Source organism: Anabrus simplex, chromosome 1 (assembly GCF_040414725.1).
Source record: "Anabrus simplex isolate iqAnaSimp1 chromosome 1, ASM4041472v1, whole genome shotgun sequence".
Classification (NCBI taxonomy): Eukaryota; Metazoa; Arthropoda; class Insecta; order Orthoptera; family Tettigoniidae; genus Anabrus; species Anabrus simplex.
In genome coordinates, this window is record NC_090265.1 from 184,828,762 (window position 1) to 184,842,783 (window position 14,022).

At 44.6% G+C, this 14,022-nt stretch overlaps 2 non-coding genes across 2 annotated transcripts; one reads left to right on the top strand and one right to left on the bottom strand.

The window, feature by feature from the left end:
• Positions 1-5,563: 5,563 nt before the first annotated feature.
• TRNAW-CCA (transfer RNA tryptophan (anticodon CCA)) lies at positions 5,564-5,635 on the bottom strand. The gene has a single exon. It is a non-coding gene; the product is annotated as a tRNA-Trp (tRNA).
• Positions 5,636-6,474: 839 nt separating this feature from the next.
• On the top strand, positions 6,475-6,546 carry TRNAW-CCA (transfer RNA tryptophan (anticodon CCA)). The gene has a single exon. It is a non-coding gene; the product is annotated as a tRNA-Trp (tRNA).
• Positions 6,547-14,022: the final 7,476 nt, after the last annotated feature.

Here is a 14,022-nt window from a genome sequence, read left to right on the forward strand (position 1 = left end):
CTAAAGTATCGTATGGTAATGTTGTTCGTGGCCAGCTGTGAGCGTCAGTAAAGAAGAAAAACAGACTTTGCCCATTAGTCTACTACATTCCAAGCGACCAGGTCTAGGTCAAATATCAAGTGATTCGAAAGGCCAGCAAATGAGTAAAAACGAATTTCATCGTCAAAGTCCGTTACAAACGTATTTAAGTAGCTGTGTTCTGATACATGGAAAGGTAATGCATTTCACCCAGTGATGATCTTCATGTCTGCCTCTGTGGTGTAGTGGTTAGTGTGATTAGCTGCCACCCCCGGAGGTCCGAGTTCGATTCCCGGCTCTGCCACGAAATTTGAAAAGTGGTACGAGGGCTGGAACGGGGTCCACTCAGCCTCGGGAGGTCAACTGAGGTGAGTAGAGGTGGGTTCGATTCCCACCTCAGCCATCCTGGAAGTGGTTTTCCGTGGTTTCCCACTTCTCCTCCAGGCAAATGCCGGGATGGTACCTAACTCAAGGCCACGGCCGCTTCCTTCCCTCTTCCTTGTCTACCCCTTCCTATCATCCCATCCCCTTACAAGGCCCCTGTTCAGAATAGCAGGTGAGGCCACCTGGGCGATGTACTGGTCATCCTGCCCAGTTGTATCCCCGACTCAGGGTCTGAAGCTCCAGGTCACTGCCCTCTAGGCGATAGAGGTGGGATCCCTCGCTGAGTGTGAGGGAAGAGCCAACCCTGGAGGGTAAACAGATAAAGAAGAAGAAGAAGAAGAAAGTCTTCATTGTTATTTGCATTTTCCATTCCTTTCTTTTAAACGTGTATGTTATTAGTTTATGCTATGATTTGTTTAATTTTCGTTTGGAGTAATCCTACTCTCGTTACAATGCTGATGGGCCTTGGCATGAACTTTCTTTATATTTACAATTTGCTTTACGTCGTACCGACAAAGATAGGTCTTATGGCGACGATGGGGCTAGGAGTGGAAAGGAAGCGTCCGTGGCCTTAATTAAGGTACAACCCCAGCATTTGCCTGGTGTGAAAATGGGAAACTACGGAAAACAATCCTCAGGGCTGCTGGCAGTGAGGTTCGAACCCACTATCTCCCGAATACTGGATACTGGCCGCACTTAAGCGACTGCAGCTATCGACCTCGGTATGAACTTTCTAGCAGGGGACGTGTGAGTGCGTGACTTTGGCAATAAGTTCTCTCCAACGTGCCCACGATTCGAATCCCGCCCAAGATATCACTCATCCCAGGAAATTACAAGATAAGTAAAAAAAAATTATACTTCTCAGGAGAAGCATTTCTTTATTTTTTTAAACACTACGAAATCACAGATTAACCAAATGCTGTCAAACCATTCTGCGTTGTATGAACGAGCTTGTTAAACAATGGTCTTGCTTTCTTTCTTTCTTAATCTGTTTACCCTCCAGGGTTGGTTTTTCCCTCGTACTCAGCTAGGGACCCCACCTCTACCGGCTCAAGGGCAGTGTCCCGGAGCGTGAGACATTGGGTCGGGGAATACAACTGGAGAGAATGACCAGTACCTCGCCCAGGCGGCCTCACCTGCTATGCTTAATAGGGGCCTTGGTGGGGGTGGGAAGATTGGAAGGGATAGACAAGGAAGAGGGAAGGAAGCGACCGTGGCCTTAAGTTAGGTACCAACCCAGCATTTGCCTGGTGGAGAAGTGGGAAACCACGGAAAACTACTTCCAGGATGGCTGAGGTGGGAATCGAAACCACCTCTAATCAGTTGACCTTCCGAGGCTGAATGTACCCGGTTCCAGCCCTCGTACCATTTTTCAAATTTCGTGACAGAGCCGGGAATCCAACCCGGGCCTCCGGGGGTGGCAGCTAATCACACTAACCACTACAACACAGAGGCAGACAGTCTCTCTCTTACAACCCCTAAATGCTCTCATAACCATAGTTATGAAGAGATCTGTAGGCCTAAACTTTATTTACAACCTCGTTAATGTGTTTACCCCAATGAGATTTTTCCTTATATTAACGCCTATAGTAGGTACTTACAGTAGTCCCCATGAGGTACAATCACTCCACCAACACTTTCTCTCTTGGTGAAATTTACAACCCGACTTTTCACCCAGTTTATCAGCATACCATTATCTGCCGTCCATCTCACAACTTCATGTAGGTCAGATTTGAATTGCTCGAATTTATTACTCTGTACAGTATAACATCATCCACAAAATGCCTTATCTATCTATGATTCCAATTATTTACTCATAAGAAAACATAAATGCCCAATAATAATGTCCTGCCGAAACCCTTCCTTAATCACTTAAAGAAGAGATAATGCTTTATCAACTCTAATTCTTTTGACTTCTATTTCCTAGGGCCGGCCCCGTGGTGTAGGGGTAGCGTGCGTGCCTCTTACCTGGAGGCCCCGTTCCAGCCCTCGTACCACTTTTCAGATGCTCTGCATTGAGTAACCGACAGACCGAGAACGAACCTGCAGGTTATTATGGCAAGGTTTCTGATTGCTTGCCAGCAAGGAAGTAACGTATTTCAATTTTCGTCAACATTCCTATAAACTCGTGGTTGTTCTCAGCGTAGAAAGCAAGAGAGACATCAATAGGCCATTTTGCGGGATATTGGCGGAATATCGTTGGAGGTTATAACCGTCCTCGAATAGCTTAAGTAATAACACCGTAAGTCATCTTCTTATCTGTTTACCTAAGAATCGCTGAGCTTAAATTTCTCCTCTGTTACCCTTTTTTCATACTCGTAACTCATACCGTCATAATTTATTGAGAGACATTTGATTTGCTAATACACCCACTTGGTATTTACATATTTGTCCTATCCGGCTGTCCTCAGTTATAATCGTATTTTCTATTAATTTTAGCTTTCTTAACTGTATTACTTTCTTCCTTCATTGCTCCGTATGTATGCGACTGCTAATCCCGAAATCTGGACACTCTTTTCTTTATGGAAAAATTCCAGGCTATACAAATATATAACTTTTGGCCCCGGAAATATCGAAATATGGATGCAATTTTCATGACGGTACAGACCTTCGTTTCGGGGCATCTGTGGCTAAATGGTAAGTCGTATTAAAAACAGATAGCACGATCGCCGTTCCATATAGTGAGATCAAAAGCTTTGGTCCTATGTCTTATTGTCGTGTCTCGATTGTTGATACGTCAGATAGCGCTGCATTTCTCGATTATAATTAAATCTCCCCAACTCGATTGTGACTGGAATTAGGAAAAGGCTCCTGCCTTTATAATGAAAACTATCCATCTCTATTTTGAATGGCAGTTGCCAAGTAAGCCTACCGTTATAGTAGAAACTCCCGAACTCGATTGTGATTGGCAGTAGGAAATGTGTCCTGCCTCAAAACTCAAAACTTCCCCGATGCCTACCTTACATCGCAAACAACGTATGATGTTCTCCCTCTTTTGTTTCTAGGATAGCGCAAAGAGACATGTAATTTAATATAACCTTACTCACTGCCTTTACAGTAATATACGGAGAAATCCGTATACAAAGTAGAATACCGTAGCGAAGCACGGGTACATTTGCTAGTCAATTAATAAATCAATTAATCAGACAATCATTCATTAATGATCCACATTTTAGACTATCGCTCAGGTGGCAGATTCCATATAAAATGGTTCCCTAGCTTTATTTTAAAGGTTTTCAAAGAACTTGGAAATTTATCGAACATTTTCCTTGCATTCTTCACTTCTTTTCATTGTTCAGCCACCGGGCATCGATGGCAAAGTTCATGGCTGAGGAATTTTGAAAACTTGTTCTTTACGAACGACACACGTCTTGGGCAATATAGTTCCGTAACTACTGCGAACTGCACGTCTACGACATAGTCTCATGAGATGTGCCTGGTGTAGCACGGAAAACTATATTCAGCGCTGCCGACAGTGGGGTTCGAACCCATCACTTCCTGAATACAAACCTACAGCTACACGGCCCGAAATGTGCGGACAATCCGCTGGTTGTCTATGTGTTTATGTATATGATTACATTATTGTTTTTGCGTTCCACTAACCACTGCGGCGTCGTATTGCTTGGCTTTTGTGTCCGGATCAGCTCTTGAGCTGGTCTCACGCGGCTACGAGAACCTCATTCCACCCTTAGTCCACAACTGAAATCCCAGGACTGGGCGGAAGTCGAACACGGGGCCTCCTGGTAAGTGGTGGACCACCTTCAAGTGAACTGGTATCGAACCCGATAACTTAGGCTCTACAGTGTGTACCACTGAAACCCGCTGTACGTATGTATGTACGAAGAATCGCGAAATCTCCTGTGATACTGATCAAGGTGTGGTGTATACAGCGGGGCGCGGTATCTACGGGCCAGCAGGTTTCACAGAGCAATTGAGGACACTTAGATAGCATGAATAAACATCGCTTCAGGGTCACCTCCCCTGCTATTTGCACAGTCGAGATAATCGCCTTCTTAACCTTGAATGCTATCAGTTTCAAGGCTCCGATCGGATTTAGTTGTCTGTAGAAAGGAGGGCAATGGCATATGGATTTCCGACACGTGTTGAGGTGCATTTCACTTCACGTTATCGCCACACAATATGCCTTCATTATTATTTTTTATTATTTTTTTACAATTTGTTTAACGTCGCGCCGACACAGATAGGTCTTAGGGTGATGATAGGATAGAAAAGGCTTAGTAGTGGGAAGGTAGCGGCCGTGGCCTTAATTAAGGTGCAGCCCCAGCATTTTCCTGGTGTGAAAATGGAAAACCATGGAAAACTATATTCAGGGCTGCCGACAGTGGGACTCGAACCCTCTATTAGTTTAAAGAAGAAGGCAACTATTTCCTATGAGAGAATAATTAATAATATGTAAAGATATCCGGTCCGCCCCTGTGGTGTATTGGTTAGTGCCATTAGGTGCCAACCCTGCCCCCAGGCCTGGGTTCGATTCCCGGTTCTGCCACGAAATTCGAAATGTGGTACGAGGACTGCGGCGGGCTCCATTCAGTCTCAGGAGGTGAACTGAATAGAGAGGATTCGATTCCTGCCTCAGCCATCCTCGAAGTGATTTTCCTCCACTTCTTCTTCAAGCAAATGCCGGGATGGTACCTAACTTAAGGCCACGGTCGCTTCCTTCCCTATCCCTTCCAATCTTCCCATCCCTCCAACAAGACCCCTGTTCAGCATAGCAGGAGAGTCCTCCTGGGAGAGGTAGCGTCCTTCTCGCCAGTTGTATCCCCGACTCCAGGACACTGCCCTTGAGCGGTACAGTTTGGATCCCTCGCTGAGTCAGGGGGAAAAGACAACCCTGGTATTTAAACTGATAAAGAAAAATGAAATTAAATGGAATGTTGCTCTGATAGTCTGAGGTCGCTTTATCGATTGGACATATAAAATTACACTTTAAACAACATTTCGATTGCAGTGAGAAACAAGCCGACATCCTCTGTTGACAATGGATGTCGCATGATGTACTTGATGAACAGTCTTTGTTTGGGCTGACTTTACCTATACATTACGAAATCGGAGAAAAGGTGTCTGATAACTCTCGGGTGAGACATCCGGTATAAACAAAATGTAAATCAATCAATGATTTTTACAGGAGTGTAAAACATCTTGTCCCCGATGTGATTCGAACACGCAACCTTCTGATCTGGAGTCAGACGCGCTACCGTTGCGCCACGGAGTCTTTGCAATGCACGTACCTATTTCAGGGCCTTCGTCTTCCTCTATTTTCTTACCTTGAATAGTCAGAACTCCTCTATTCTTCCTCTGGTGGAGTTGTGATGTGATAGATATCTAGTTATTCTTCACCTTAAAAATATAATCACCACATATGTAAATGGAATGCGTATTAATCAATGAAATGAAATGAAATGGCGTATGGCTTTTAGTGCCGGGAGTGTCCGAGGACAAGTTCGGCCCTAGACTAATTTGAGGCTGCTGCATCGATTGGACACATAAAATGCCACTTTAAACAACATTTCGTTTCAGTGAGAACCCATTCCCGGCACCTCGGCGTGTCAGAAATTGTAAAAGTAGTTCGTGGGACTGTCCGCCTCTGTGGTGTAGTGGTTAGTGTGAATAGAGGTGGGTTCGATTCCCACCTCAGCCATCCTGGAAGTGGTTTTCCGTGTTTTCCCACTTCTCCTCCAGACAAATGCCGGGATGGTACCTAACTTAAGGCCACGGCAGCTTTCTTCCCTCTTCCTTGTCTATCCTTTCCAATCTTCCCATCCTCCCCCAAGGCCCCTGTTCAGCATAGCAGGTGAGGCCGCCTGGACGAGGTACTGGTCATCCTCCCCAGTTGTATGCCCCTACCCAGAGTCTGAAGCTCCAGGACACTGCCCTTGAGGCGCTAGACGTGGGATCCCTCGCTGAGTTCGAGAGAAAAACCGAACCTGGAGGGTAAACATATTAAGATAGATAGTTCGTGGGACGTAAAGCCAATAACATTATTTATTAGAGGAGTTCCGACAGTTCGATGTAAGAAAGGAGAGGAAAACAAGACGCTTCAAAAATCGCCCGGACTCCGTGGCGCAACGGCAGCGCGTCTGACTCCAGATCAGAAGGTTGCGTGTTCGAATTACGTCGGGGTCAAGGCTTTTTTTTTTCAGTGCTGTAATCACTGATAGTTTGTTTTTTTGGTTTTTTTTATTTTTATAATTTGCTCTACGTCGCACTGACACAGATAGGTGTTATGACGACGATGGGATAGGAAAGGGCTAGGAGTGGGAAGGAAGTGACTGTGGCCTTAAATAAGGTACAGCCCCCGATTTGCCTGGTGTGAAAATGGGAAACCACATAAAAACATCTTCAGGGCTTTCGAACACACTATATCCCGAATGGTATCTCACAGCTGCGCGACCATCACTGTACGGCCAACTCGCTCGGTTCTCGTATTCTTCTGGATTTACGCAATGTCTAACTACTTTCTTATGAAACACGACTCGATTTAGTGAGAACATTTTCACATCTTTGTCTCCGTGACGTCAAGTCGAAGTCCTGCCCTTTACTCAGCTTGCCTCAGCATTTTACACCGTACAGTGAGATGGAATTAAGTAGATGTCTCCTTCATGCAGCGACCGCAGACGACACTTATCGTCTAAGTCCAAAACTGTTCGAGTTTTCTGACATTTCTTCTTCTGTCTTTCCTTTATCTATTTGCCTTCCATTATTATTATTATTATTATTATTATTATTATTATCATTATTATTATTATCATCATCATCATCATCATCATCATCATCTGTTTACCCTCCAGGTTCGGCTTTCCTCACGAACTCAGCGAGGGATCCCACCTCTAACGCCTCAAGGGCAGTGTCCCGGAGCTTCAGACTCTGGGTAGGGGGATACAACTAGGGAGGATGACCAGTACCTCGACCAGGAGGCCTCACCTGCTATGCTGAACAGGGGCCTTTCGGAGGATGGAAAGATTGGACGGGATAAACAAGGAGGAGGGAAGAAAGCGGCCGTGGCCTTAAGTTAGGTACCATCCCGGCATTTGCCTGGAGGAGAAGTGGGAAACCACGGAAAACCACTTCCAGGATGACTGAGGTGGGAATCGAACCCACCTCTACTCAGTTGACCTCCCGAGGCTGAGAGGATCCCGTTTCAGCCCTCGTACCACTTTTCAAATTTCATGGCAGAGCCGGGAAACGAACCCTGGCCTCCGGGGGTGGCAGCTAAACACACTAACCACTAAACCACAGAGGCGGACTATTATTATTCATCCTTTCTTAATATGTTTACTCTCCAGGGTTGGTTTTTCCGTCGGATTCAGCGAGGGATCCCACCTGTACTGCCTCAAAGGCAGTGTCCTGGTGCGTTGGCCTTTGGGTCGGGGATACACTGAGGAAGAGGACCAGTACCTTGCCCAGTTGGCCGCAGGTGCTATGTTGAACAGAGACCTTGTTGGGAGATGGGAATATTGGAAGTGATAGACAAGGAAGAGGGAAGGAAGCGGCCGTGGCCTTAAGTTAGTTACAATCCCGGCATTTGCCTGGAGGAGAAGTGGGGATCAACGGAAAACAACTTCGACGCTGGTTGAGAAGGGAATCGAATCCCTCTCTACTCGGTTGACCTCCCGAGGCTGACTGGTTCCCGTTCCAGCTCTCGAACCACTTTTCAAATTTCGCGAAAGAGTCAGGAATCGAACCCTGGCCTCTTTGGGTGGCAGCTAATCACGAGTCAAGCACGTTCAGAGCTCGTTGGAGCCTGCGGCTGCAGTTGATAACGTGGGACAGTTTACATCACTCTGGAGTTACAGTGACCATCTCATGATCTCATGATCCCAACGTAGGTGAAATTTCTTTCTTTCTTTCTTTCTTTCTTTCTTTCTTTCTTTCTTTCTTTCTTTCTTTCTTAATCAGCTTACCCTCCAATGTTGGTTTTTTCCTCGGACTCAGCGAGGGATCCCACCTCTACCGCCTCAAGGGCAGTGTCCTGGAGCTTCAGACTCTGGGTCAGGTATACAACTAGGGAGGAGGACCAGTACCTCGCCCAGGTGGGCCTCACCTGCTATGCTGAATGGAAGCCTTGGTGGGGGATGGATTGGAAGAGATAGACAAGGAAGAGGAAAGGAATCGGCCGTGGCCTTAATTAGGTACAATGACGGCATTTGCCTGGAGGAGAAGTGGGAAACCACGGAAAATCACTCCCAGGATGGCTGAGGTGGGAATCGAACCTACCTCCGGGGGTGGCAGCTAATCTTAGGTGAAATTTTCGGATCAGAAAGTCAAGTTTCAAATGATTAGTATGTATTATAACGCTATTGTTTAAGCTTGCTTTACTTCGCTTTAGAACAGAAGGCTGTAGTAGGAAGCAGTGCCAATAATGTGTCGCTGTCAGGGTATCGACTGGCTCCTGGGGTTGTTACCCTCTGCAGCCAGTCACGGAGTAGCTGTGTCCACAAAGAATACACAAGAACACTTGTTAAGGCACTGTTTGAACAATAAACACTGTGAGTGGCGTTCTTTAAACAGGAGGAATGTGCTGCCGCAGGCAGGCGCGCGCAGGGCACGAACCAAGGCCGCTCAGTCAGCCGTGTCCGGGTGTTCACGAGTCAAGCACGTTCTGAGCTCGTTGGAGCGTGCCCGCTGCACTTAATAACTTGCGACAGTTTACATTACTCTGGAGATACAGTGACCATCTCAAGATTCCGAGTTCGCGGACTCGATCCCTACCGATGTAGTCGATTTTTTAATGTATGATCGAACACTTTGGAGTAGTGATGGGAATATCGAATACGAAATAATCGATGATTCGATTATTTAATTTTGTTCGATTATTATTATTCATTCGATAATTTTTTAGTTTTTCGATTACTTTTTTCCATTCGATTACTTTCTCTATTATCCATTTGAATTTCCATTCGAATGATTGGGTCAATTGAATATTGAATGCTTTCGAAATAATCGACTGAAACGTAATCTTAATTGACATCAACTCATCAATCTCATCACAAAGAAATTAAAACGATCTATATCCATTCCCCTACGTGAAGTGCGTGAGTAAGGCGAAAGGACTCGTACAGTATAAGCGCTACATTTGGAAAAAGGCATATTTCTATTTTTCGTAAGATTTCATCTATTCGCTTATTTCAATTGATTGTCCACCCGACACACTTAAACCGAAAGCTTTATTCATGACGCATCCGATTATTTTATGCAATACAACTGAATGATATGTGAAACATTGATTATTTATTCGACTATTTAATAATAATGGGACGGAGATTATTCTTCTTATTCTTATTCTTATTCCTATTCCTATTCTTATTCTTATGCTTAGTCTTATTCTTAATCCGTTTAACCTCCAAGGTTGGCTTTTCCCTCGGACTCAGCGATGGATCTCACGTCTACCGCCTTAAGGGCCGTGTCCTGGAGCATGAGACAGTGGGGCGGGGGATACAACTGGGGGGAATGTCCAGTACCTCGGCCAGGCGGCCTCACCTGCTATGCTGAACAGGGGCCCTGCGGGGGGATGGAACGGTTGAAAGGGATAGACAAGGAAGAGGGAAGGAAGCGGCCGTGGCCTTAAGTTAGGTACCAGCCTGGCATTTGCCTGGAGGAGAAGTGAGAAACCATGGAAAACCACTTCCAGGATGGCTGAGGTGGGAATCGAACTCACCTCTACTCATTTGACCTTCCGAGGCTGAGTGGACCCCGTTCCAGCCCTCGTACCACTTTTCAAATTTCGTATCAGAGCCGGGAATCGAACCCGGGCCTCCGGGGGGTGGCGGCTAATCACACTAACCACTACACCACAGACGCGGAGCAGAGATTATTCGATTATTAAAAGTGTTCTATTATCCTATCACTACCTTGGGGACGAAATTATATTTTCTTCGCTCTGTTTCCTGACCAAATATTCTGTACGAGAGTGAACGCAGGGTGCATTCTGGATATCTTACCGACACGTTGGAAGTAACAAAGATGAATGTACCGACTATGAATATCAGTACCGAAAGGTGGAAACAATGAGGGCAGGGTACTCGTAATGAGGAGGAAAGTCCAAGGTTGGGAATGATCTCTATGGATCAAGCAGTGTCCCTCTGAACTGAAGAGCAGTACGCTGACCATCCTACATCCAAGAAGCCGGGGACTCTATAGGCTGTATTAAAAGAGTTTACTTAAAACAGTTTTGTCAAATCCGTCCCTCCGGAATTACCTGCCGATGAATCATGAGACATTGATAGGTCTCTAAGATCAGCCAACTTTGAATAAACATAAAATCAAGTCATTAAATTTTCACACCAATAATTGCAGGCGAAGGCTTACCCTAACCCGCAATACTTTCTGTACATAACAGGTTGCTAAGCCACTAACACTTTCATTGATATTCTGATACTAGCAAATGTACCCGTGCTTCGCTATGGTATTCTACACTGTATACGGATTTCTCCGTAAATTACTGTAAAGGCTATGAGTAAGATTAAATAAAATTGCATGTCTCTTGGCACTATCCAAGACACGAAACAGGGAGGACATCAGACGTTGTTTCCGATGTAAGGTAGGCATCGGCGAGGTTTTGAAGATAATGGCAGGTCACAACTCCTACTGCTAACCACAATCGAGTTCAGGAGTTTCTACTATAATGGCAGGCTCACTTGGCAACTGCCATTCACAATAGAGATGGAGAGTTTTCATTATAAAGACAGAAGCCTTTTCCTAATGCCCGTCAGAATCGAGTTATAATCGAGAAATGCAGCGCAACCTAACGTATCAACAATTGAGACACGACAAAATGTTATAGGACGAAAGTTGTACACCTCCCCAAATTGAACGGCGATTGTGCTATCTCGTTTGTAATAGTCCGGCCCCACGGTGTAGGGCGCAACGCGTCTACCTGGCACACGGCGGCCGCGGGTTCGAATCCCGGCCGGATCAGGAGTTTTAAATTGTAAATGATTAATATTCCTGGCCTGGGGACTGGGTGTTTTTGTCGTCTCATAACGTTCCTTTCCTCACTTTCAACACTCTACACTTACGCAATTACACTTACACGCAGATTCGTATCGTATTTTGAACGTAGTGGCAAAAGATCAGCAGAGGCAGACGCCACGAACAAATATCATGTTTTTAAAGGCCCCAATTACACCGAAACGAAGGTCTGCAAGTCATTAAAATTGTATCGATATTTCGATATTTTCCTGGGCCAAAGGTTATACATTTGAACAGCTTGGAATTTATCCTCAAAGAAAAGAGTGTACAGGTTTCAAGAATAGCATTCGCACATATACGGAGTAATTAAAGAAGAAAGTGTTGCAGTTCCTCTGTGGTGTAGTGGTTAGTGTGATTAGCTGCCACCCCAAAAGGCACGGGTTCGATTCCCGGCTCTGACCCGAAATTTGAAAAGTGTTACGAGGGCTGGAACCGGGTCCACTCAGCCTCGTGAGGTCAACTGAGTAGAGGGGGGTTCGATTCCCTCCTCAGCCATCCTGCAAGTGGTTTTCCGTGGTTTCCCACTTCTCGTCCAGGCAAATGTCGGGATGGTACCTAACTTAAGGCCACGGCCGCTTCCTTCCCTCCTCCTTGTCTATCCCTTCCAATCTTCCCATCCCCACATGGGCCCTGTTCAGCATAGCAGGTGAGGCCGCCTGGACGAGTTACTGGTCCTCCTCCCCGGTTCTATCCCCCGACCCAGAGTCTTACACACCAGGACACTGCCCTTGAGGCGGTAGAGGTGGGATCCCTCGCTGAGTCCGAGGGGTAAACCAACCCTGGAGGGTAAACTGATTAAGAAAGAAAGTGTTGCAATTAAGAAAGTTTAAGTTAATAGAAAATAGGATTGCAACTGAGGACAGCCCATAGGACAGATATGTAAATACTTTACGATTATAAGAAGGCGGTAACAGAAGAGAAATTTAGGCGCAGGGATTCTTAGGTAAACGGATAAAAAGATGACTTATGGTGTTATTACTTAAGCCTGAAGAGGCAAGGCAGAGGCAAGAAATTAGAGCATAGAAGATAAGTAGATTAAGAAATACAGTAAAAATTATATCAAATGCCAGAAAACACCTTACGGTGTGAAATAATAGGCTACACCCCGCGGTAATATTCAAAAATTAACAGCCCTCCTTAGTGCTATTTGAGGACGATTGTAACCTCGAACGGTATTCCGCCAAAATCCCGCGGAATGGAGATTGACGCCTCTCCTCCTTTCTGCCCAAGGAACAACCACGAGTTTACACAAATGATGACGAAAATGGCAATACGTAGCCTCCCTGCTGGCAAACAATCAGAGACGTTGCCATGGTAACCGGTAGGTTCGTTGTCAGTCTGTCGGTCACCATATGCAGAGCATTAGTCCAGCAGAAAATAGTAAATTTCTTCCGTCATTTGAAGAGTAAGCGAAATTATGTACATAACAAGAGTTGTTTATAATGAAGGCACGTGTCACATACAGTCCACTGATTTTACAGGAAATAAATATTGTGAGAAAAATGGAAGAAAACTGTTCTGGTTTTCCTATAAACCCCCCTCTATTCAGAGATTATTAAATCATGTGCATATTAAAACCTTCCCATGGATGAGTATACTCTAAATATGAAGTTTGGTCGAGATCTATCTAGCCGTTTCGCCGTGATGGTGGAACAAACAGACAGACACGAAAAATAAAATCCACTGATACGGTCTTGAGTTCGCCTAAAACGGATAACTATCTGAGAAATTGACAATACTAATTACGTTTCACAACTTTATTTATATAGATAGGCAGATAGGCAGATAGATAGATAGATAGATAGATAGATAGATAGATAGATAGATAGATAGATAGATAGATAGATAGATAGATAGATAGATAGATAGATAGATATACAGATAAGCATAGACACGTCTGTAAGTGCAGACGTTCATTTCACTAGGTACTGCTTTGAAAGTATACGACATATCGACAAACGGATTTCACGAACAGACGCCTATTTTAGTGTTCTACATGGTTGATCCTATGACATATTCTCGTATCTAATATATTTATGGGTTCGATTGAGTTAGAATCATTGAATAGGGTGAAATTTGGTGCAGAGATTACTTTATATTTTGATACTCGTGTGACAGCTGGAATTATAAAATTTGGCTAACATATGGTCACTGGTGGTATCAATGTGCGTGCCGAATGTGATCATTCTATCTTTCCAATAAGTGTGTCAAACGATAACGTATGCGTGTAAAAAATACAAAATCAATTTTAAATCGAGGAATACAGCTCTATTTAACGTATAAGGGATAGAGATATGAAAAAAGTCATAGGACCAAAGTTGTAGATCTCTCCAAATTGAACAGCGATTGTGCTATCTGTTTTGTGATATGACTTACCGGTTAGCCACCAATCACCCCGAAACGAAGGTCTGCACCGTCATTAAAATTGCATCCATATTTCGATATCTTCCAGGGCCAAAAGTCATACATTTGAACAGCTTGGAATTTTCCTCAAATAAAAGAGTGTCCAGGTTTCGGAATTAGCACTCGCATACATACGGAGTAAATAAGGAAGACATTAATACAGTTAAGAGAGTTGAAATTAATAGAAAACAGGATTATAACTGAGGACAGCCGGATAGGACAAATACG